This window comes from Dendrobates tinctorius, unplaced genomic scaffold (assembly GCF_039654945.1).
Source record: "Dendrobates tinctorius isolate UK_male_01 unplaced genomic scaffold, ASM3965494v1 ptg000332l, whole genome shotgun sequence".
Lineage (NCBI taxonomy): Eukaryota > Metazoa > Chordata > Amphibia > Anura > Dendrobatidae > Dendrobates > Dendrobates tinctorius.
The window spans coordinates 17,891,713-17,916,601 of NW_027361998.1; the positions used below are offsets into that span (position 1 = coordinate 17,891,713).

Genomic DNA, 24,889 nt, shown 5'->3' on the forward strand with positions numbered 1-24,889 from the left:
GCCATCCACTAGGAGGATGGAAGAGAAGAACACCTGCGCTCCCAGTTCTTTCACTTTCTTGCCTAAGTCTTCAAAGTCTCTGCAGATGGTTTCCAGGTCATTTCTTGCGGTGTCATTTGTCCCCACATGTAGTAGCAGGAATGGGTAGTCATCTGTAGGTCTGAAGAGTCCTGATATCCTGTCAGACACATCTTTAATTTTTGCACCTGGAAGACAGCACATTTCTCTTGAAGTTATATCCGGTCTGCAGATAGCGGCCTCTGTTCCTCTCAACAGGGAATCCCCCATGACCACCACTCTCCGTTTCTTCTTCACAACATTTTTCTTTCTCCATCCAGGAGGACTCTGAAGGCGTACAAGGTTGCTGTTTGTTGGCAAAGTCTTATCCTGATGTATTTCTTCATCATTTTCCTGCGTGAGAGCCTGGTACTGGTTTCTGAGCAGTATGGGTGCTGACTGCCTCCTGATCCTCCTGCTTCTCTGGGTCACATGTCTCCATTCCTCTGTTTCTTCAGGTGCACTTCGAATTTCTTCTCTTTCTGTAACATGAAGAGATAATTCTGCTCTGTCCAAGAACTCTTCACCTTCCTTAATGATCTTCAACGTAGCCAAACTCTCTTCGAGATTTTGCAACTTTTCCTCCAACAGGGACACAAGCTTGCATTTGTGGCATGTGAAGTTTGGCTTTTCCACTGGTAAGTCTGTGAACATGTAGCAAGAAATGCAGCTCACCAAATGGCTCCTGGCCTCTTCCATCTTGAGATTTCTTAAAAACGATGAAAGATGAGCCAAAATTCGTTTTTTCCGATTTCCTCTTTTCAGCTGCAACGGCCAAAACCCAGTGATCGTTGAGCTCGCGGAGACTCTTCACTTATCCCAGAAGGCACTGGGAATATGCATATGATCTCCTCAAGACTCTTCCCCTGGTTTTCCGATTTCCTCTTTTCAGCTGCAACGGCCAAAACCCAGTGATCGTTGAGCTCGCGGAGACTCTTCACTTATCCCAGAAGGCACTGGGAATATGCAAATGATCTCCTCAAGACTCTTCCCCTGGTTTTCCGATTTCCTCTTTTCAGCTGCAACGGACAAAACCCAGTGATCGTTGAGCTCGCGGAGACTCTTCACTTATCCCAGAAGGCACTGGGAATATGCAAATGATCTCCTCAAGACTCTTCCCCTGGTTTTCCGATTTCCTCTTTTCAGCTGCAACGGCCAAAACCCAGTGATCGTTGAGCTCGCGGAGACTCTTCACTTATCCCAGAAGGCACTGGGAATATGCAAATGATCTCCTCAAGACTCTTCCCCTGTAGGACAATCACTACACTACAGTAACAAGACAAGAGAGTTTACTGTGGTCATGGCAAGCATTAAATATCAAGCACTCATTGTCAAAAGCGCTAGTTTGCAAGAGGAACGCTGTGTTTCTGCCCAGTTTCGAACTGAGGACCTTTCGCATGTAAAGCGAACGTGATAACCGCTACACTACAGAAACCAACCGATTCAAAAAAACAAAAAATGGTGTGGTCATGGCAAGCATTAAAGATCAAGCACTCATTGTCAAAAGCGCTAGTTTGCAAGAAGAACGCTGTGTTTCTGCCCAGTTTCGAACTGAGGACCTTTCGCGTGTAAAGTGAACGTGATAACCTCTACACTACAGAAACAAAGCGATTCATACAAACAAAAAATGCTGTGGTCATGGCAAGCAATAAAGAACAAGCACTGAAAGTCAAAAAGATCATTTTCCAAGAGAAAAAGCTGTGTTTCTGCACAGTTTCGAACTGGGGACCTTTCTCGTGTGAGGCGAACGTGATAACCGCTACACTACAGAAACCGGATGCAAGCACTTACTGTGGTGACAACAAGCAATCGAGATCAAGAACTGAAAGTCAAAAGCTTGGATACCAAAGGGTAACAGCGTGTTTCTGCCCAGTTTCGAACTGGGGACCTTTCACGTGTTAGGCGAACGTGATAACCACTACACTACAGAAACCGGCTGCGGAAGGTTACTGTGGTCATGACGAGCCATCGAGAACAAAGACTCAACGTCAAAAGCTTTAATATCAACGCCTAATGTCATGCTTCTATCCAGTTTCGACCTGGGGACCGTTCGCGTGTGAGGTGAACGTGACAACCACTACACTTCAGAAACTCCATGCAAAGCTAAAGATGTTTAAACATGCTGAAATGAACTTGAAAAAGAAAAAAACAGCCAGCCAAAGTCAAGAGGTCTTCCTCTATGTCAGAAGACAGGACAAAGTGCATTTTGCAACACAGGAACCTTTCATTTGTCAGGCTATTGGAAAAAAAGAACAAACAGGGAAACAAAACCATGCTCTACAAAACATTCTCATGCCTTTGTCCAAAAGCCAAAAAGAAAAAGTACCTAGATGCCTGCTTTTGCACCTTGATCCTATCAGGTGTTACTTGAATTAGGAACACTTAGACACTGTCAAAAACACACATGCTTGCCAAAAGCAAAAACGGGTAGAAGTAATCACATTGGTAAAAGTAATGCTCATTAAACCAGCAATAGAATATGCTAACTAAGGCTAATTAAGCCAACAATATACGTTTGTGATCAAAATAAAGAAAAGCCACATGTTTCTGCCCGGGATCAAAACAGGGAACTTTCAGGAGGATGGCAAACAGGACAATCACTACACTACAGTAACCAGACAAGAGCGTTTACTGTGGTCATGGCAAGCATTAAAGATCAAGCACTCATTGTCAAAAGCACTAGTTTGCAAGAGGAATGCTGTGTTTCTGCCCAGTTTCGAACTGAGGACCTTTCGCGTGTAAAGCGAACGTGATAACCGCTACACTACAGAAACCAACCGATTCAAACAAACAAAAAATGCTGTGGTCATGGCAAGCAATAAAGAACAAGCACTGAAAGTCAAAAAGATCGTTTTCCAAGAGAAAAAGCTGTGTTTCTGCCCAGTTTCGAACTGGGGACCTTTCGCGTGTGAGGCGAACGTGATAACCGCTACACTACAGAAACCGGCTGTAGAAGATTACTGTGGTCATGACGAGCCATCGAGAACAAAGACTCAACGTCAAAAGCTTTAATATCAACGCCTAATGTCATGCTTCTATCCAGTTTCGAACTGGGGACCGTTCGCGTGTGAGGTGAACGTGACAACCACTACACTTCTGAAACTCCATGCAAAGCTAAAGATGTTTAAACATGCTGAAATGAACTTGAAAAAGAAAAAAACAGCCAGCCAAAGTCAAGAGGTCTTCCTCTATGTCTGAAGACAGGACAAAGTGCAGTTTGCTACACAGCAACCTTTCATTTGTCAGGCTATTGGAGAAAAAGAACAAACAGGGAAACAAAACCATGCTCCACAAAACATTCTCATGCCTTTGTCCAAAAGCCAAAAAGAAAAAGCACCTAGATGCCTGCTTTCGCACCTTGATCCTATCAGGTGTTACTTGAATTAGGAACACTTAGACACTGTCAAAAACACACATGCTTGCCAAAAGCAAAAACGGGTAGAAATAATCACATTGGTAAAAGTAATACTCATTAAACCAGCAATAGAATATGCTAACTAAGGCTAATTAAGCCAACAATATACGTTTGTGATCAAAATAAAGAAAAGCCACATGTTTCTGCCCAGGATCAAAACAGGGAACTTTCAGGAGGATGGCAAACAGGACAATCACTACACTACAGTAACCAGACAAGAGCATTTACTGTAGTCATGGCAAGCATTAAAGATCAAGCACTCATTGTCAAAAGCGCTAGTTTGCAAGAGGAACACTGTGTTTCTGCCCAGTTTCGAACTGAGGACCTTTCGCGTGTAAAGCGAACGTGATAACCGCTACACTACAGAAACCAACCTATTCAAACAAACAAAAAATGCTGTGGTCATGGCAAACAATAAAGAACAAGCACTGAAAGTCAAAAAGATCGTTTTCCAAGAGAAAAAGCTGTGTTTCTGCCCAGTTTCGAACTGGGGACCTTTCGCGTGTGAGGCGAACGTGATAACCGCTACACTACAGAAACCGGAAGAAAGCGTTTACTGTCGTGACAACAAGCAATCGAGATCAAGAACTGAAAGTCAAAAGCTTGGATACCAAACGGTAACAGCGTGTTTCTGCCCAGTTTCGAACTGGGGACCTTTCGCATGTTAGGCGAACGTGATAACCACAACACTACAGAAAACGGCTGCGGAAGGTTACTGTGGTCATGACGAGCCATCGAGAACAAAGACTCTACGTCAAAAGCTTTAATATCAACGCCTAATGTCATGCGTCTATCCTGTTTTGAACTGGGGACCGTTCGCGTGTGAGGTGAACGTGACAACCACTACACTTCAGAAACTCCATGCAAAGCTAAAGATGTTTAAACATGCTGAAATGAACTTGAAAAAGAAAAAAACAGCCAGCCAAAGTCAAGAGGTCTTCCTCTATGTCAGAAGAAAGGACCAAGTGCATTTTGCAACACAGGAACCTTTCATTTGTCAGGCTATTGGAGAAAAAGAACAAACAGGGAAACAAAACCATGCTCCACAAAACATTCTCATGCCTTTGTCCAAAAGCCAAAAAGAAAAAGCACCTAGATGCCTGCTTTCACACCTTGATCCTATCAGGTGTTACTTGAATTAGGAACACTTAGACACTGTCAAAAACACACATGCTTGCCAAAAGCAAAAACGGGTAGAAGTAATCACATTGGTAAAAGTAATGCTCATTAAACCAGCAATAGAATATGCTAACTAAGGCTAATTAAGCCAACAATATACGTTTGTGATCAAAATAAAGAAAAGCCACATGTTTCTGCCCGGGATCAAAACAGGGAACTTTCAGGGGGATGGCAAACAGGACAATCACTACACTACAGTAACCAGACAAGAGCGTTTACTGTGGTCATGGCAAGCATTAAAGATCAAGCACTCATTGTCAAAAGCGCTAGTTTGCAAGAGGAACGCTGTGTTTCTGCCCAGTTTCGAACTGAGGACCTTTCACGTGTAAAGCGAACGTGATAAACGCTACACTACAGAAACCAACCACTTCAAACAAAAAAAAAATGCTGTGGTCATGGCAAGCAATAAAGAATAAGCACTGAAAGTCAAAAAAAACATTTTCCAAGAGAAAAAGCTGTGTTTCTGCCCAGTTTCAAACTGGGGACCTTTCACGTGTGAGGCGAACGTGATAACCTCTACACTACAGAAATCGGATGCACGCGCTTACTGTGGTGACAACAAGCAATCGAGATCAAGAACTGAAAGTCAAAAGCTTGGATACCAAAGGGTAACAGCGTGTTTCTGCCCAGTTTCGAACTGGGGACCTTTCGCGTGTTAGGCAAACGTGATAAGCACTACACTACAGAAACGGGCTGTGGAAGGTTACTGTGGTCATGACAAGCCATCGAGAACAAAGACTCAACGTCAAAAGCTTTAATATCAACGCCTAATGTCATGCTTCTATCCAGTTTCGAACTGGGGACCGTTGGCATGTGAGGTGAATGTGACAACCACTACACTTCAGAAACTGCATGCAAAGCTAAAGTTGTTTAAACATGCTGAAATGAACTTGAAAAAGAAAAAAACAGCCAGCCAAAGTCAAGAGGTTTTCCTCTATGTCTGAAGACAGGACAAAGTGCATTTTGCAACACAGGAACCTTTCATTTGTCAGGCTATTGGAGAAAAAGAACAAACAGGGAAACAAAACCATGCTCCACAAAACATTCTCATGCCTTTGTCCAAAAGCCAAAAAGAAAAAGCACCTAGATGCCTGCTTTCGTACCTTGATCCTATCAGGTGTTACTTGAATTAGGAACACTTAGACACTGTCAAAAACACACATGCTTGCCAAAAGCAAAAACGGGTAGAAATAATCACATTGGTAAAAGTAATGCTCATTAAACCAGCAATAGAATATGCTAACTAAGGCTAATTAAGCCAACAATATACGTTTGTGATCAAAATAAAGAAAAGCCACATGTTTCTGCCCGGGATCAAAACAGGGAACTTTCAGGAGGATGGCAAACAGGACAATCACAATATGAAAATTATAATCCTTAAGGGTTCTCAAATCAAACTCATATATAAATCCCTAAAACAATACTTTATTATTTAAAAACCACAGATGTGGTACACACCGGAAAAATGTGACAGTAATAGAAAAAATGAAAAATAGGTGTTCAAAATTAAACCCACACTAGGGTAACCCCTACGAGTCCCTATTAGGTAACTATGCTGTACCCTGCCTGGCTGCGGAGGTTGGCACCCTAAGGGGGGGACGTTGTGGCGCCCCCGCTCACGATGGCTATCCCTGGGGGCCCTGATAAACCCTACAGCCACTAGTGGTCCCTTCTACCCAATGTAAGGGAACCCCTCGTTCTAGACAGAGATCAGACCTGCTCTATAGAGGACCCTGTGTCCCAAAAAGAGAGGTTAAAAACAAATTAGAACACACATGGCATAGAGTGGCATATTTGAAGTCCCACAGAAAGATACAGGCAAACTTCAAGGCAGACCAGTGGGGTATCTCAGTTCAGATCATGCCTAATTCTTATATACACAATAAGGAGATGCCATCAATAGTCTCCCACTAATGAAAATATATGGGAAACGCAGAGCTGCAACAGCGGTACTTATCTGCGTTTTTCGCCACCTGCCATCAATTTATGAATGCCTCAAACAAATTAGAACACACATGGCATCGAGTGGCATATTGAAGTCCCACAAAAAGATACAGACAAACTTCAAGGCAGCCCAGTGGGGTATCTCAGTTCAGATCATGCCTAATTCTTATATACAAAATAAGGAGAGGCATCTTTTACAAAAATCGATGTAGAAATAGCTGAAAGATGCCATCAATAGTCTCCCACTAATGAAAATATATGGGAAACGCAGAGCTGCAACAGCGGTACTTATCTGCGTTTTTCGCCACCTGCCATCAATTTATGAATGCCTCAACGCGTTTCGCCTTCCAGGGCTCATCAGGAGGCCCGATGCTACGATATTTCGTGTCCAATATAGGTGCAAATAGCTTACCGATATTCCATAGGTCTCCACTCTTATAATCTGCCGCGCAGAGCCTAAGCTCCGCCCACTGCAATCCCATTGCCTCTTACAACACCACCCATTTTCTGCTGCCCCAATCGGTTACCAGATCTCTGATGCACCGTCATACTAACCAATCACGTGTCCTCACACACAGGGTTCCCCATAGCTCCCCTGTCATCCTGGCTTAGATTGGTTTCTGCACCTAGCCTGCATGCAGCGTCACTGCTGACTCACCAATCCCATATCTTTAGACGGAGAGTCTCTCAGCAATCACCGATCACTGCACCCAAGGCATATTATCATCTCTGCACTTTAACCCCATATGTGCAGCAACGTTCCACAGACCAGGCGTGTATACCCACATCGCTACATTTAAGAGCTCATGTCTGACGATCTCATTTAATGTGTTATATTGATCATGATAATTAGCGTTCTGCTTGATATATATATATGTATACAAAACCGCATCATCGCCCACAGCAATGTGAGCAGGCGTCTACAGCTACCCATCTCAATATATGTAAACAGCATATGATGTAAATATCTTTTAATATGACCAGGCGTCGATATGCAACTACCCCATCAAGTTCAAAATATCTAATCTCCCAAGATAATCACTGTGAGGCAAAAATGTACAGATATCTATCTTCAGATAATCTATGCAATCTAAAGATGATCCACACTGAAATAATATGCAACCGCCCCGTCAAAGTAATATAAAGAGGCAGCAAGGGTTCAGATTCAAAAATGCTCCTGAATCATATAGGGATATACGTCTGCGGCAGTAAAGAGGGACTTTCTATATAAACAATATTCCACGCCAATACATGGAGATTCCACTACAACAGGGAACCAATAGAACAAAATCAAGGAGGCTGGTATCCTCTAGAAGAGGAACATATAATTCAATTGTGGCTCATAAGAAACAGGCATATGACAATTGCTCATTCAGCCCTCTCGGTTCGAGTGACTCCATCCTGAATATCCATTCACACTCCCTCCTAAGCATCACCTTATCCACATTCCCTCCTCTTGGGTTTACATGGACTACTTCTACAGCACAGAATTTTATGTCACCAAGATCACCATTATGATACATCCACATGTGCTTTGCGAGCGGGGTTTCTCTTTTATGTCTGATATCTCCAAGATGTTCTCCTACTCTTCTTCTGAATTCTCTCCTGGTCTTTCCTATATAATTTTTAGGGCATGAGCATGTAGCCATATAGATGACCCCTGTGGTTTTGCAGTTTGAGAAGCCACGATGAAAAAATATCCTACCAGTGCTCGCACTGCAGAAAGACTTCCCCGGTCTCATATAATTACAAAAACTGCAGTCCCCACATTTAAAAAAACCACATGGTCGCCTATCCAACCAGGTACCACCAGCCAATGGTCTCCTATATTGGCTGTGGACCAACATGTCCCTAATAGATCTACCCTTTCTAAAGGTTATGTTGGGACACTCGCCAATTATATTCTTCAAATCTGGATCCAACCTGAGGACATCCCAATGCTTAGATAGAACCTTTCTGACCTCCTGATGGTTGACGTCAAATGTCCCAATTACTCTTATTAATTCCGTCGAGTCTTTAATCTCACGTTTCTGCAGCAATTTGGACCTATCTGCTTTTCTTGCAAAATCATATGCAGTGTCTAGAACATGTTGCGGATATCCCTTGTTCTTAAACCGACAGAACATATCCCCAGCTTGCCTCTGGAACAGGTCATTCCTGGAGCAATTCCTCCTCAACCGTAGGAATTGTCCCTTCGGAATACCTCTCTTAAGAGGGACTGGATGGTGGCTCTGCCAATGTAGTAGGCTGTTCGTACTCGTAGGTTTCCGAAATATACTAGTAGAGATGCCTCCCATCCTATCTTTCTGGATTTTAATGTCCAGGAACGGTATTTCTGTTTTCTGAATTTCTGAGGTAAATCTCAAGTTAACACTATTTCGATTCAACTCTCTCACAAATTCTTCAAATTGATCTTTATCCCCTGTCCATACCATGAAGACATCATCTATGAACCTATACCACAGAGCAATCAAGCAGTGCCACCACTTCTCCTCTCCTCCAAAAACGATAGTCTCCTCCCACCAGCCCAGAAACAAATTTGCATACGAAGGGGCACAAGGGCACCCCATCGCGGTGCCCCTGAGCTGGTGGTAGAATTTGCCATCAAAGCAGAATGCATTATGGGTCAATATAAACTGCAGAAGGGAGGTCAGAAAACTATTGTGCCCTCTACACGCTATGGACCTCTGACTAAGAAAATGTCCCACGCCTTTAATGCCCACATCATGTGGTATGTTACTGTAGAGTGCTTCTATGTCAATGGAGGCCAACCAAGCATTCCCTTCCAGATGAACGCCCTCCAATTTTAGCAGTAAGTCTGAAGTATCCCTCAAATATGACGGCAAACAAACCACAAAGGGACGTAATATCTGGTCAATATACAGGCCACTATTCTGTGTCAGCGAATCCACACCTGATACAATCGGCCTCCCCTTCAGGGGATTTAGGCCCTTATGTATCTTTGGTAAAGCATAAAATGTGGCCACCAAAGGGAACTTAGGAAGAATAAAGTCAAATTCAGTCTTAGAGACCACACCCTCTGCTAAGGCCCCATTAAGGATCAGCCGCAGTTCCTCTCTATAAGAGGCCATGGGGTTCTCTTTTAGCACCTCATATGTTGAATTGTCCTGCAGTATAGTATAGCACATTTCACGATATTCAATGTGGTTCAAAATTACCATATTACCCCCTTTATCGGAGGGTTTAACCACTATTTGATCATTTTTCTTTAAAGCCTCAAGTGCTAATCGCTCACTGGCCAACAGATTATCCTTATTTTCCCACTCCGGTCCTACTAATTTCTTCAGGTCCCTCTCCACCAAGCTGGCAAATATATCGATATTTCCCATATCACCTGCAGGCGGCATCCTTTCACTTTTATTTCTCAAGGTAGTAAAGGGGCCCTTCCCAGCAGTGGGAACTCTATCATTTTCATTCAAAAGTCCAATGAGCGCCTCATATCCTTCAATATCCTCCTCATTGAGGCCCTGTTGTTTGCAGGCCTCTCGACTATTGTGTCTGAAAAACTTTTTCCACTTGAGTTTTCTACAAAACAAATTCAAATCTTTAACCCATTCGAAGCAGTTGAACCTATTCACTGGCACAAAATTTAGGCCTCTAGAGAGGACACTCAGCTCATCCGTAGTAAGAACGTGCGAGGACAGGTTCACAATCTGACCTTTTATTGGTTGAACCGAGTTCTTAATTGGTAACCCGTTCTCGCACCCTGTTCCAAAAAAGAGGCAGAGGAGACAGTAGGAGTATACGACTGAGCAGAACCAGAACCAGATATCAAATTGGGGCCTGAGAAGGGAGTTAACACTCGTGTACCTCCCCTGTGTGGCCCTCTTCCCTTTCTCATGGATCTGCCTCTCCCACCTTGCCATCTTTGTTTCGACAGCGTATCTCTATACTGATGTGTACCCCCTAGTGCCCTCTCCGTCCTTTCTGTATCGGAGGTATCGATATCAGATGACGAGGCCTCAGACTGTCTTTCTTTCTGGTAGTTGAACACCTGATTATCACTAAAGTCCCTCAAATCCCTCTGGAACTGAAGATGCTTTCGTTCTTTTAATAGAGCCTGATATCTCTCAACAGAGGTTTGCAATAGCCCCTCCCTTCTATTAAAATCGGGATCCCCTTTAAACTTCAGGACTCGTTCAATCAATTTATTCAAATCCCCAGTGACCCTCTCAAGTACCTTTTTTTTCTTCTGCCAACAGAATTTGCATAAATCTAAGGGATGACTCGATGGATTCCTTCATCCACACACTCATAAACTCAGGTGAGGAAATTCTAGGGGAAGGATTGATGTTTATCCTCAAGCCTCTTGGAATTATCCGATTTTTTATATAATTCTCAAGTGTCCTGAGTTCCCACCAGGATTTCAAAAATTCTTTGTAACCTCCATATAACTCATTGAATAGATTCTTGAGAGCCAAAGGGCCAGTATTGCTCTCAGGTGACCCTGCTATGCTAAATGCCTGATTCGCATCTTCCATCCACAGATCTAAATTAATAGGACCTGCAAGGAAACCAGCCATCCCAGATTCGAATATTCACAATATGAAAATTATAATCCTTAAGGGTTCTCAAATCAAACTCATATATAAATCCCTAAAACAATACTTTATTATTTAAAAACCACAGATGTGGTACACACCGGAAAAATGTGACAGTAATAGAAAAAATGAAAAATAGGTGTTCAAAATTAAACCCACACTAGGGTAACCCCTACGAGTCCCTATTAGGTAACTATGCTGTACCCTGCCTGGCTGCGGAGGTTGGCACCCTAAGGGGGGGACGTTGTGGCGCCCCCGCTCACGATGGCTATCCCTGGGGGCCCTGATAAACCCTACAGCCACTAGTGGTCCCTTCTACCCAATGTAAGGGAACCCCTCGTTCTAGACAGAGATCAGACCTGCTCTATAGAGGACCCTGTGTCCCAAAAAGAGAGGTTAAAAACAAATTAGAACACACATGGCATAGAGTGGCATATTTGAAGTCCCACAGAAAGATACAGGCAAACTTCAAGGCACTGGTCTGCTGTAGGGTTTATCAGACACAATAGTCGAGAGGCCTGCAAACAACAGGGCCTCAATGAGGAGGATATTGAAGGATATGAGGCGCTCATTGGACTTTTGAATGAAAATGATAGAGTTCCCACTGCTGGGAAGGGCCCCTTTACTACCTTGAGAAATAAAAGTGAAAGGATGCCGCCTGCAGGTGATATGGGAAATATCGATATATTTGCCAGCTTGGTGGAGAGGGACCTGAAGAAATTAGTAGGACCGGAGTGGGAAAATAAGGATAATCTGTTGGCCAGTGAGCGATTAGCACTTGAGGCTTTAAAGAAAAATGATCAAATAGTGGTTAAACCCTCCGATAAAGGGGGTAATATGGTAATTTTGAACCACATTGAATATCGTGAAATGTGCTATACTATACTGCAGGACAATTCAACATATGAGGTGCTAAAAGAGAACCCCATGGCCTCTTATAGAGAGGAACTGCGGCTGATCCTTAATGGGGCCTTAGCAGAGGGTGTGGTCTCTAAGACTGAATTTGACTTTATTCTTCCTAAGTTCCCTTTGGTGGCCACATTTTATGCTTTACCAAAGATACATAAGGGCCTAAATCCCCTGAAGGGGAGGCCGATTGTATCAGGTGTGGATTCGCTGACACAGAATAGTGGCCTGTATATTGACCAGATATTACGTCCCTTTGTGGTTTGTTTGCCGTCATATTTGAGGGATACTTCAGACTTACTGCTAAAATTGGAGGGCGTTCATCTGGAAGGGAATGCTTGGTTGGCCTCCATTGACATAGAAGCACTCTACAGTAACATACCACATGATGTGGGCATTAAAGGCGTGGGACATTTTCTTAGTCAGAGGTCCATAGCGTGTAGAGGGCACAATAGTTTTCTGACCTCCCTTCTGCAGTTTATATTGACCCATAATGCATTCTGCTTTGATGGCAAATTCTACCACCAGCTCAGGGGCACCGCGATGGGGTGCCCTTGTGCCCCTTCGTATGCAAATTTGTTTCTGGGCTGGTGGGAGGAGACTATCGTTTTTGGAGGAGAGGAGAAGTGGTGGCACTGCTTGATTGCTCTGTGGTATAGGTTCATAGATGATGTCTTCATGGTATGGACAGGGGATAAAGATCAATTTGAAGAATTTGTGAGAGAGTTGAATCGAAATAGTGTTAACTTGAGATTTACCTCAGAAATTCAGAAAACGGAAATACCGTTCCTGGACATTAAAATCCAGAAAGATAGGATGGGAGGCATCTCTACTAGTATATTTCGGAAACCTACGAGTACGAACAGCCTACTACATTGGCAGAGCCACCATCCAGTCCCTCTTAAGAGAGGTATTCCGAAGGGACAATTCCTACGGTTGAGGAGGAATTGCTCCAGGAATGACCTGTTCCAGAGGCAAGCTGGGGATATGTTCTGTCGGTTTAAGAACAAGGGATATCCGCAACATGTTCTAGACACTGCATATGATTTTGCAAGAAAAGCAGATAGGTCCAAATTGCTGCAGAAACGTGAGATTAAAGACTCGACGGAATTAATAAGAGTAATTGGGACATTTGACGTCAACCATCAGGAGGTCAGAAAGGTTCTATCTAAGCATTGGGATGTCCTCAGGTTGGATCCAGATTTGAAGAATATAATTGGCGAGTGTCCCAACATAACCTTTAGAAAGGGTAGATCTATTAGGGACATGTTGGTCCACAGCCAATATAGGAGACCATTGGCTGGTGGTACCTGGTTGGATAGGCGACCATGTGGTTTTTTTAAATGTGGGGACTGCAGTTTTTGTAATTATATGAGACCGGGGAAGTCTTTCTGCAGTGCGAGCACTGGTAGGATATTTTTTCATCGTGGCTTCTCAAACTGCAAAACCACAGGGGTCATCTATATGGCTACATGCTCATGCCCTAAAAATTATATAGGAAAGACCAGGAGAGAATTCAGAAGAAGAGTAGGAGAACATCTTGGAGATATCAGACATAAAAGAGAAACCCCGCTCGCAAAGCACATGTGGATGTATCATAATGGTGATCTTGGTGACATAAAATTCTGTGCTGTAGAAGTAGTCCATGTAAACCCAAGAGGAGGGAATGTGGATAAGGTGATGCTTAGGAGGGAGTGTGAATGGATATTCAGGATGGAGTCACTCGAACCGAGAGGGCTGAATGAGCAATTGTCATATGCCTGTTTCTTATGAGCCACAATTGAATTATATGTTCCTCTTCTAGAGGATACCAGCCTCCTTGATTTTGTTCTATTGGTTCCCTGTTGTAGTGGAATCTCCATGTATTGGCGTGGAATATTGTTTATATAGAAAGTCCCTCTTTACTGCCGCAGACGTATATCCCTATATGATTCAGGAGCATTTTTGAATCTGAACCCTTGCTGCCTCTTTATATTACTTTGACGGGGCGGTTGCATATTATTTCAGTGTGGATCATCTTTAGATTGCATAGATTATCTGAAGATAGATATCTGTACATTTTTGCCTCACAGTGATTATCTTGGGAGATTAGATATTTTGAACTTGATGGGGTAGTTGCATATCGACGCCTGGTCATATTAAAAGATATTTACATCATATGCTGTTTACATATATTGAGATGGGTAGCTGTAGACGCCTGCTCACATTGCTGTGGGCGATGATGCGGTTTTGTATACATATATATATATCAAGCAGAACGCTAATTATCATGATCAATATAACACATTAAATGAGATCGTCAGACATGAGCTCTTAAATGTAGCGATGTGGGTATACACGCCTGGTCTGTGGAACGTTGCTGCACATATGGGGTTAAAGTGCAGAGATGATAATATGCCTTGGGTGCAGTGATCGGTGATTGCTGAGAGACTCTCCGTCTAAAGATATGGGATTGGTGAGTCAGCAGTGACGCTGCATGCAGGCTAGGTGCAGAAACCAATCTAAGCCAGGATGACAGGGGAGCTATGGGGAACCCTGTGTGTGAGGACACGTGATTGGTTAGTATGACGGTGCATCAGAGATCTGGTAACCGATTGGGGCAGCAGAAAATGGGTGGTGTTGTAAGAGGCAATGGGATTGCAGTGGGCGGAGCTTAGGCTCTGCGCGGCAGATTATAAGAGTGGAGACCTATGGAATATCGGTAAGCTATTTGCACCTATATTGGACACGAAATATCGTAGCATCGGGCCTCCTGATGAGCCCTGGAAGGCGAAACGCGTTGAGGCATTCATAAATTGATGGCAGGTGGCGAAAAACGCAGATAAGTACCGCTGTTGCAGCTCTGCGTTTCCCATATATTTTCATTAGTGGGAGACTATTGATGGCATCTTTCAGCTATTTCTACATCGATTTTTGTAAAAGATGCCTCTCCTTATTTTGTATATAAGAATTAGGCATGATCTGAACTGAGATACCCCACTGGGCTGCCTTGAAGTTTGTCTGTATCTTTTTGTGGGACTTCAATATGCCACTCGATGCCATGTGTGTTCTAATTTGTTTGAGGCATTCATAAATTGATGGCAGGTGGCGAAAAACGCAGATAAGTACCGCTGTTGCAGCTCTGCGTTTCCCATATATTTTCATTAGTGGGAGACTATTGATGGCATCTCCTTATTGTGTATATAAGAATTAGGCATGATCTGAACTGAGATACCCCACTGGTCTGCCTTGAAGTTTGCCTGTATCTTTCTGTGGGACTTCAAATATGCCACTCTATGCCATGTGTGTTCTAATTTGTTTTTAACCTCTCTTTTTGGGACACAGGGTCCTCTATAGAGCAGGTCTGATCTCTGTCTAGAACGAGGGGTTCCCTTACATTGGGTAGAAGGGACCACTAGTGGCTGTAGGGTTTATCAGGGCCCCCAGGGATAGCCATCGTGAGCGGGGGCGCCACAACGTCCCCCCCTTAGGGTGCCAACCTCCGCAGCCAGGCAGGGTACAGCATAGTTACCTAATAGGGACTCGTAGGGGTTACCCTAGTGTGGGTTTAATTTTGAACACCTATTTTTCATTTTTTCTATTACTGTCACATTTTTCCGGTGTGTACCACATCTGTGGTTTTTAAATAATAAAGTATTGTTTTAGGGATTTATATATGAGTTTCAAACAGGACAATCACTACACTACAGTAACCAGACAAGAGCGTTTACTGTGGTCATGGCAAGCATTAAAGATCAAGCACTCATTGTCAAAAGCGCTAGTTTGCAAGAGGAACGCTGTGTTTATGCCCAGTTTCGAACTGAGGACCTTTCGCGTGTAAAGTGAACGTGATAACCGCTACACTACAGAAACCAACTGATTCAAACAAAAAAAAAATGCTGTGGTCATGGCAAGCAATAAAGAACAAGCACTGAAAGTCATAAAGATCGTTTTCCAAGAGAAAAAGCTGGGTTTCTGCCCAGTTTCGAACTGGGGACCTTTCGCGTGTGAGGCGAACGTGATAACCGCTACACTACAGAAACCGGATGCAAGTGCTTACTGTGGTGACAACAAGCAATCGAGATCAAGAACTGAAAGTCAAAAGCTTGGATACCAAAGGGTAACAGCGTGTTTCTGCCCAGTTTCGATCTGGGGACCTTTCGCGTGTTAGGCGAACGTGATAACTAGAGTTGAGCGAAACGGGTCGAAAAAATTCAAAAGTCGGGTTTCATGAAACGAAACCCGACCCTAGGATGAGGTCGGCCACGAGGTCAGCGACTTACGCGCCAAAGTCGCGTTTCAAAAGTTTGTTTTGCGCTCTTTTTCAGCCAATCAGGATCCACGGACACTGTGGGCAACGTGATGACCTAGGCACGGGTCACCACCATCTTTCAGAATGGCATGCAAGTGATTGGCTTGCTTTGGTGGGCGTCACAGGGGGTATAAAAGAGCGTGCACGCCGACCGCCATCTTACTTCTGCCGATCTTAGTATAGGGAGAGGTTGCTGCTGATTCTGTAGGGAGAGCGTTAGGCAGGGAAGAAGACAAAAAAACTGCTTCTGCTGCTAGCGATTTGGCCTGCACAACACACAAGTCACTGTGTGTGCAGTGCAAGGGGAGGCTATATTGTGGTGTATCAGTGGTGTTGGTTGTTGGGCTGCCTTTTAAGGCTTCCTGACACGCTGGCATTGCTGTTTACCCACTGCTCTGCAAACTGCTTTTTTAAAAGCAATCCAATCTCCCTTATCCTCTAGTCACTTTTGTCACAGCTGTGCCATCGAGCGTGTCACATAGCGCTCAGATATCAGTGGGCCTCTCACAATCCACAAGTGTCCAGTGTCCAAAATTGTACGCAGAGATTCAAAATCTCCATTATCCTCTCGTCACTTTGGTCACAGGCAGCTGTGCCATCGAGCGTGTCACATAGCGCTCAGATATCAGTGGGCCTCACACAATCCACAAGTGTCCAGTGTCCAAAATTGTACGCAGAGATTCAAAATCTCCATTATCCTCTCGTCACTTTGTTCACAGGCAGCTGTGCCATCGAGCGTGTCACATAGCGCTCAGATATCAGTGGGCCTCACACAATCCACAAGTGTCCAGTGTCCAAAAGTGTGCGCAGAGATTCAAAATCTCCATTATCCTCTCGTCACTTTGGTCACAGGCAGCTGTGCCATCGAGCGTGTCACATAGCGCTCAGATATCAGTGGGCCTCACACAATCCACAAGTGTCCAGTGTCCAAAAGTGTACGCAGAGATTCAAAATCTCCATTATCCTCTCGTCACTTTGGTCACAGGCAGCTGTGCCATCGAGCGTGTCACATAGCGCTCAGATATCAGTGGGCCTCACACAATCCACAAGTGTCCAGTGTCCAAAAGTGTACGCAGAGATTCAAAATCTCCATTATCCTCTGGTCACTTTGGTCACAGGCAGCTGTGCCATCGAGCGTGTCACATAGCGCTCAGATATCAGTGGGCCTCACACAATCCACAAGTGTCCAGTGTCCAAAAGTGTACGCAGAGATTCAAAATCTCCATTATCCTCTCGTCACTTTGGTCACAGGCAGCTGTGCCATCGAGCGTGTCACATAGCGCTCAGATATCAGTGGGCCTCACACAATCCACAAGTGTCCAGTGTCCAAAAGTGTACGCAGAGATTCAAAATCTCCATTATCCTCTCGTCACTTTGGTCACAGGCAGCTGTGCCATCGAGCGTGTCACATAGCGCTCAGATATCAGTGGGCCTCACACAATCCACAAGTGTCCAGTGTCCAAAAGTGTACGCAGAGATTCAAAATCTCCATTATCCTCTCGTCACTTTGGTCACAGGCAGCTGTGCCATCGAGCGTGTCACATAGCGCTCAGATATCAGTGGGCCTCACACAATCCTCAAGTGTCCAGTGTCCAAAAGTGTACGCAGAGATTCAAAATCTCCATTATCCTCTCGTCACTTTGGTCACAGGCAGCTGTGCCATCGAGCGTGTCACAAAGCGCTCAGATATCAGTGGGCCTCACACAATCCACAAGTGTCCAGTGTTCAAAAGTGTACGCAGAGATTCAAAATCTCCATTATCCTCTCGTCACTTTGGTCACAGGCAGCTGTGCCATCGAGCGTGTCACATAGCGCTCAGATATCAGTGGGCCTCACACAATCCACAAGTGTCCAGTGTCCAAAAGTGTATGCAGAGATTAAAAATCTCCATTATCCTCTCGTCACTTTGGTCACAGGCAGCTGTGCCATGGAGCCTGTCACATATCGCTCAGATATCAGTGGGCCTCACACAATCTACAAGTGTCCAGTGTCCAAAAGTGTACGCAGAGATTCAAAATCTCCATTATCCTCTCGTCACTTTGGTCACAGGCAGCTGTGCCATCGAGCGTGTCACATAGCGCTCAGATATCAGTGGGCCTCACACAATCCACAAGTGTCCAGTGTCCAAAAGTGTACGCAGAGATTCAAAATCTCCATTATCCTCTCGTCACTTTGGTCACAGGCAGCTGTGCCATCGAGCGTGTCACATAGCGCTCAGATATCAGTGGGCCTCACACAATCCACAAGTGTCCAGTGTCCAAAAGTGTACGCAGAGATTCAAAATCTCCATTATCCTCTCGTCACTTTGGTCACAGGCAGCTGTGCCATCGAGCTTGTCACATAGCGCTCAGATATCAGTGGGCCTCACACAATCCACAAGTGTCCAGTGTCCAAAAGTGTACGCAGAGATTAAAAATCTCCATTATCCTCTCGTCACGTTGGTCACAGGCAGCTGTGCCATCGAGCCTGTCACATAGTGCTCAGATATCAGTGGGCCTCACACAATCTACAAGTGTCCAGTGTCCAAAAGTGTACGCAGAGATTCAAAATCTCCATTATCCTCTCGTCACTTTGGTCACAGGCAGCTGTGCCATCGAGCGTGTCACATAGCGCTCAGATATCAGTGGGCCTCACACAATCCACAAGTGTCCAGTGTCCAAAAGTGTACGCAGAGATTCAAAATCTCCATTATCCTCTCGTCACTTTGGTCACAGGCAGCTGTGCCATCGAGCGTGTCACATAGCGCTCAGATATCAGTGGGCCTCACACAATCCACAAGTGTCCAGTGTCCAAAAGTGTACGCAGAGATTAAAAATCTCCATTATCCTCTCGTCACTTTGGTCACAGGCAGCTGTGCCATCGAGCCTGTCACATAGCGCTCAGATATCAGTGGGCCTCACACAATCTACAAGTGTCCAGTGTCCAAAAGTGTACGCAGAGATTCAAAATCTCCATTATCCTCTCGTCACTTTGGTCACAGGCAGCTGTGCCATCGAGCGTGTCACATAGCGCTCAGATATCAGTGGGCCTCACACAATCCACAAGTGTCCAGTGTCCAAAAGTGTACGCAGAGATTCAAAATCTCCATTATCCTCTCGTCACTTTGGTCACAGGCAGCTGTGCCATCGAGCGTGTCACATAGCGCTCAGATATCAGTGGGCCTCACACAATCTACAAGTGTCCAGTGTCCAAAAGTGTGCGCAGAGATTCAAAATCTCCATTATCCTCTCGTCACTTTGGTCACAGGCAGCTGTGCCATCGAGTGTGTCACATAGCGCTCAGATATCAGTGGGCGTCACACAATCCACAAGTGTCCAGTGTCCAAAAGTGTACGCAGAGATTCAAAATCTCCATTATCCTCTCGTCACTTTGGTCACAGGCAGCTGTGCCATCGAGCGTGTCACATAGCGCTCAGATATCAGTGGGCCTCACACAATCCACAAGTGTCCAGTGTCCAAAAGTGTACGCAGAGATTCAAAATCTCCATTATCCTCTCGTCACTTTGGTCACAGGCAGCTGTGCCATCGAGCGTGTCACATAGCGCTCAGATATCAGTGGGCCTCACACAATCTACAAGTGTCCAGTGTCCAAAAGTGTACGCAGAGATTCAAAATCTCCATTATCCTCTCGTCACTTTGGTCACAGGCAGCTGTGCCATCGAGCGTGTCACATAGCGCTCAGATATCAGTGGGCCTCACACAATCCACAAGTGTCCAGTGTCCAAAAGTGTACGCAGAGATTCAAAATCTCCATTATCCTCTCGTCACTTTGGTCACAGGCAGCTGTGCCATCGAGCGTGTCACATAGCGCTCAGATATCAGTGGGCCTCACACAATCCTCAAGTGTCCAGTGTCCAAAAGTGTACGCAGAGATTCAAAATCTCCATTATCCTCTCGTCACTTTGGTCACAGGAAGCTGTGCCATCGAGCGTGTCACAAAGCGCTCAGATATCAGTGGGCGTCACACAATCGACAAGTGTCCAGTGTTCAAAAGTGGACGCAGAGATTCAAAATCTCCATTATCCTCTCGTCACTTTGGTCACAGGCAGCTGTGCCATCGAGTGTGTCACATAGCGCTCATATATCAGTGGGCCTCACACAATCCACAAGTGTCCAGTGTCCAAAAGTGTACGCAGAGATTCAAAATCTCCATTATCCTCTCGTCACTTTGGTCACAGGCAGCTGTGCCATCGAGTGTGTCACATAGCGCTCAGATATCAGTGGGCCTCACACAATCCACAAGTGTCCAGTGTCCAAAAGTGTACGCAGAGATTCAAAATCTCCATTATCCTCTCGTCACTTTGGTCACAGGCAGCTGTGCCATCGAGCGTGTCACATAGCGCTCAGATATCAGTGGGCCTCACACAATCCACAAGTGTCCAGTGTCCAAAAGTGTACGCAGAGATTCAAAATCTCCATTATCCTCTCGTCACTTTGGTCACAGGCAGCTGTGCCATCGAGCGTGTCACATAGCGCTCAGATATCAGTGGGCCTCACACAATCTACAAGTGTCCAGTGTCCAAAAGTGTATGCAGAGATTCAAAATCTCCATTATCCTCTCATCACTTTGGTCACAGGCAGCTGTGCCATCGAGCGTGTCACATAGCGCTCAGATATCAGTGGGCCTCACACAATCTACAAGTGTCCAGTGTCCAAAAGTGTGCGCAGAGATTCAAAATCTCCATTATCCTCTCGTCACTTTGGTCACAGGCAGCTGTGCCATCGAGCGTGTCACATAGCGCTCAGATATCAGTGGGCCTCACACAATCTACAAGTGTCCAGTGTCCAAAAGTGTGCGCAGAGATTCAAAATCTCCATTATCCGCTCGTCACTTTGGTCACAGGCAGCTGTGCCATCGAGTGTGTCACATAGCGCTCAGATATCAGTGGGCCTCACACAATCCACAAGTGTCCAGTGTCCAAAAGTGTACGCAGAGATTCAAAATCTCCATTATCCTCTCGTCACTTTGGTCACAGGCAGCTGTGCCATCGAGCGTGTCACATAGCGCTCAGATATCAGTGGGCCTCACACAATCCACAAGTGTCCAGTGTCCAAAAGTGTACGCAGAGATTCAAAATCTCCATTATCCTCTCGTCACTTTGGTCACAGGCAGCTGTGCCATCGAGCGTGTCACATAGCGCTCAGATATCAGTGGGCCTCACACAATCTACAAGTGTCCAGTGTCCAAAAGTGTGCGCAGAGATTCAAAATCTCCATTATCCTCTCGTCACTTTGGTCACAGGCAGCTGTGCCATCGAGTGTGTCACATAGCGCTCAGATATCAGTGGGCCTCACACAATCCACAAGTGTCCAGTGTCCAAAAGTGTACGCAGAGATTCAAAATCTCCATTATCCTCTCGTCACTTTGGTCACAGGCAGCTGTGCCATCGAGCGTGTCACATAGCGCTCAGATATCAGTGGGCCTCACACAATCCACAAGTGTCCAGTGTCCAAAAGTGTACGCAGAGATTCAAAATCTCCATTATCCTCTCGTCACTTTGGTCACAGGCAGCTGAGCCATCGAGCGTGTCACATAGCGCTCAGATATCAGTGGGCCTCACACAATCTACAAGTGTCCAGTGTCCAAAAGTGTACGCAGAGATTCAAAATCTCCATTATCCTCTCGTCACTTTGGTCACAGGCAGCTGTGCCATCGAGCGTGTCACATAGCGCTCAGATATCAGTGGGCCTCACACAATCCACAAGTGTCCAGTGTCCAAAAGTGTACGCAGAGATTCAAAATCTCCATTATCCTCTCGTCACTTTGGTCACAGGCAGCTGTGCCATCGAGCGTGTCACATAGCGCTCAGATATCAGTGGGCCTCACACAATCTACAAGTGACCAGTGTCCAAAAGTGTACGCAGAGATTCAAAATCTCCATTATCCTCTCGTCACTTTGGTCACAGGCAGCTGTGCCATCGAGCGTGTCACATAGCGCTCAGATATCAGTGGGCCTCACACAATCCACAGGTGTCCAGTGTCCAAAAGTGTGCGCAGAGATTCAAAATCTCCATTATCCTCTCGTCACTTTGGTCACAGGCAGCTGTGCCATCGAGCCTGTCACATAGCGCTCAGATATCAGTGGGCCTCACACAATCCACAAGTGTCCAGTGTCCAAAAGTGTACGCAGAGATTCAAAATCTCCATTATCCTCTCGTCACTTTGGTCACAGGCAGCTGTGCCATCGAGCGTGTCACATAGCGCTCAGATATCAGTGGGCCTCACACAATCCACAAGTGTCCAGTGTCCAAAAGTGTACGTAGAGATTCAAAATCTCCATTATCCGCTCGTCACTATGGTCACAGGCAGCTGTGCCATCGAGCGTGTCACATAGCGCTCAGATATCAGTGGGCCTCACACAATCCACAAGTGTCCAGTGTCCAAAAGTGTACGCAGAGATTCAAAATCTCCATTATCCTCTCGTCACTTTGGTCACAGGCAGCTGTGCCATCGAGCGTGTCACATAGCGCTCAGATATCAGTGGGCCTCACACAATCCACAAGTGTCCAGTGTCCAAAAGTGTACGCAGAGATTCAAAATCTCCATTATCCTCTCGTCACTTTGGTCACAGGCAGCTGTGCCATCGAGCGTGTCACATAGCGCTCAGATATCAGTGGGCCTCACACAATCCACAAGTGTCCAGTGTCCAAAAGTTTACGCAGAGATTCAAAATCTCCATTATCCTCTCGTCACTTTGGTCACAGGCAGCTGTGCCATCGAGCGTGTCACATAGCGCTCAGATATCAGTGGGCCTCACACAATCCACAAGTGTCCAGTGTCCAAAAGTGTACGCAGAGATTCAAAATCTCCATTATCCTCTCGTCACTTTGGTCACAGGCAGCTGTGCCATCGAGCGTGTCACATAGCGCTCAGATATCAGTGGGCCTCACACAATCCACAAGTGTCCAGTGTCCAAAAGTTTACGCAGAGATTCAAAATCTCCATTATCCTCTCGTCACTTTGGTCACAGGCAGCTGTGCCATCGAGCGTGTCACATAGCGCTCAGATATCAGTGGGCCTCACACAATCCACAAGTGTCCAGTGTCCAAAAGTGTACGCAGAGATTCAAAATCTCCATTATCCTCTCGTCACTTTGGTCAAAGGCAGCTGTGCCATCGAGCGTGTCACATAGCGCTCAGATATCAGTGGGCCTCACACAATCTACAAGTGTCCAGTGTCCAAAAGTGTGCGCAGAGATTCAAAATCTCCATTATCCTCTAGTCACTTTGGTCACAGGCAGCTGTGCCATCGAGCGTGTCACATAGCGCTCAGATATCAGTGGGCCTCACACAATCTACAAGTGTCCAGTGTCCAAAAGTGTGCGCAGAGATTCAAAATCTCCATTATCCTCTCGTCACTTTGGTCACAGGCAGCTGTGCCATCGAGTGTGTCACATAGCGCTCAGATATCAGTGGGCCTCACACAATCCACAAGTGTCCAGTGTCCAAAAGTGTACGCAGAGATTCAAAATCTCCATTATCCTCTCGTCACTTTGGTCACAGGCAGCTGTGCCATCGAGCGTGTCACATAGCGCTCAGATATCAGTGGGCCACACACAATCCACAAGTGTCCAGTGTCCAAAAGTGTACGCAGAGATTCAAAATCTCCATTATTCTCTCGTCACTTTGGTCACAGGCAGCTGAGCCATCGAGCGTGTCACATAGCGCTCAGATATCAGTGGGCCTCACACAATCTACTTGTGTCCAGTGTCCAAAAGTGTACGCAGAGATTCAAAATCTCCATTATCCTCTCGTCACTTTGGTCACAGGCAGCTGTGCCATTGAGCGTGTCACATAGCGCTCAGATATCAGTGGGCCTCACACAATCTACAAGTGTCCAGTGTCCAAAAGTGTGCGCAGAGATTCAAAATCTCCATTATCCTCTCGTCACTTTGGTCACAGGCAGCTGTGCCATCGAGTGTGTCACATAGCGCTCAGATATCAGTGGGCCTCACACAATCCACAAGTGTCCAGTGTCCAAAAGTGTACGCAGAGATTCAAAATCTCCATTATCCTCTCGTCACTTTGGTCACAGGCAGCTGTGCCATCGAGCGTGTCACATAGCGCTCAGATATCAGTGGGCCTCACACAATCCACAAGTGTCCAGTGTCCAAAAGTGTACGCAGAGATTCAAAATCTCCATTATCCTCTCGTCACTTTGGTCACAGGCAGCTGAGCCATCGAGCGTGTCACATAGCGCTCAGATATCAGTGGGCCTCACACAATCTACAAGTGTCCAGTGTCCAAAAGTGTACGCAGAGATTCAAAATCTCCATTATCCTCTCGTCACTTTGGTCACAGGCAGCTGTGCCATCGAGCGTGTCACATAGCGCTCAGATATCAGTGGGCCTCACACAATCCACAAGTGTCCAGTGTCCAAAAGTGTACGCAGAGATTCAAAATCTCCATTATCCTCTCGTCACTTTGGTCACAGGCAGCTGTGCCATCGAGCGTGTCACATAGCGCTCAGATATCAGTGGGCCTCACACAATATACAAGTGTCCAGTGTCCAAAAGTGTACGCAGAGATTCAAAAT

At 45.4% G+C, this 24,889-nt stretch overlaps 8 non-coding genes across 8 annotated transcripts; all 8 read right to left on the reverse strand.

Moving 5' to 3' along the window:
* Positions 1-1,419: 1,419 nt before the first annotated feature.
* Positions 1,420-1,492, reverse strand: TRNAV-UAC (transfer RNA valine (anticodon UAC)). The gene has a single exon. It is a non-coding gene; the product is annotated as a tRNA-Val (tRNA).
* A 96-nt stretch (positions 1,493-1,588) lies between these two features.
* Positions 1,589-1,661, reverse strand: TRNAV-UAC (transfer RNA valine (anticodon UAC)). Its single transcript has one exon. It is a non-coding gene; the product is annotated as a tRNA-Val (tRNA).
* A 256-nt stretch (positions 1,662-1,917) lies between these two features.
* On the reverse strand, positions 1,918-1,990 carry TRNAV-AAC (transfer RNA valine (anticodon AAC)). Its single transcript has one exon. It is a non-coding gene; the product is annotated as a tRNA-Val (tRNA).
* Positions 1,991-2,758: 768 nt separating this feature from the next.
* Positions 2,759-2,831, reverse strand: TRNAV-UAC (transfer RNA valine (anticodon UAC)). Its single transcript has one exon. It is a non-coding gene; the product is annotated as a tRNA-Val (tRNA).
* Positions 2,832-2,928: 97 nt separating this feature from the next.
* On the reverse strand, positions 2,929-3,001 carry TRNAV-CAC (transfer RNA valine (anticodon CAC)). Its single transcript has one exon. It is a non-coding gene; the product is annotated as a tRNA-Val (tRNA).
* Positions 3,002-3,769: 768 nt separating this feature from the next.
* TRNAV-UAC (transfer RNA valine (anticodon UAC)) lies at positions 3,770-3,842 on the reverse strand. Its single transcript has one exon. It is a non-coding gene; the product is annotated as a tRNA-Val (tRNA).
* A 97-nt stretch (positions 3,843-3,939) lies between these two features.
* On the reverse strand, positions 3,940-4,012 carry TRNAV-CAC (transfer RNA valine (anticodon CAC)). The gene has a single exon. It is a non-coding gene; the product is annotated as a tRNA-Val (tRNA).
* A 12,000-nt stretch (positions 4,013-16,012) lies between these two features.
* Positions 16,013-16,085, reverse strand: TRNAV-CAC (transfer RNA valine (anticodon CAC)). The gene has a single exon. It is a non-coding gene; the product is annotated as a tRNA-Val (tRNA).
* Positions 16,086-24,889: the final 8,804 nt, after the last annotated feature.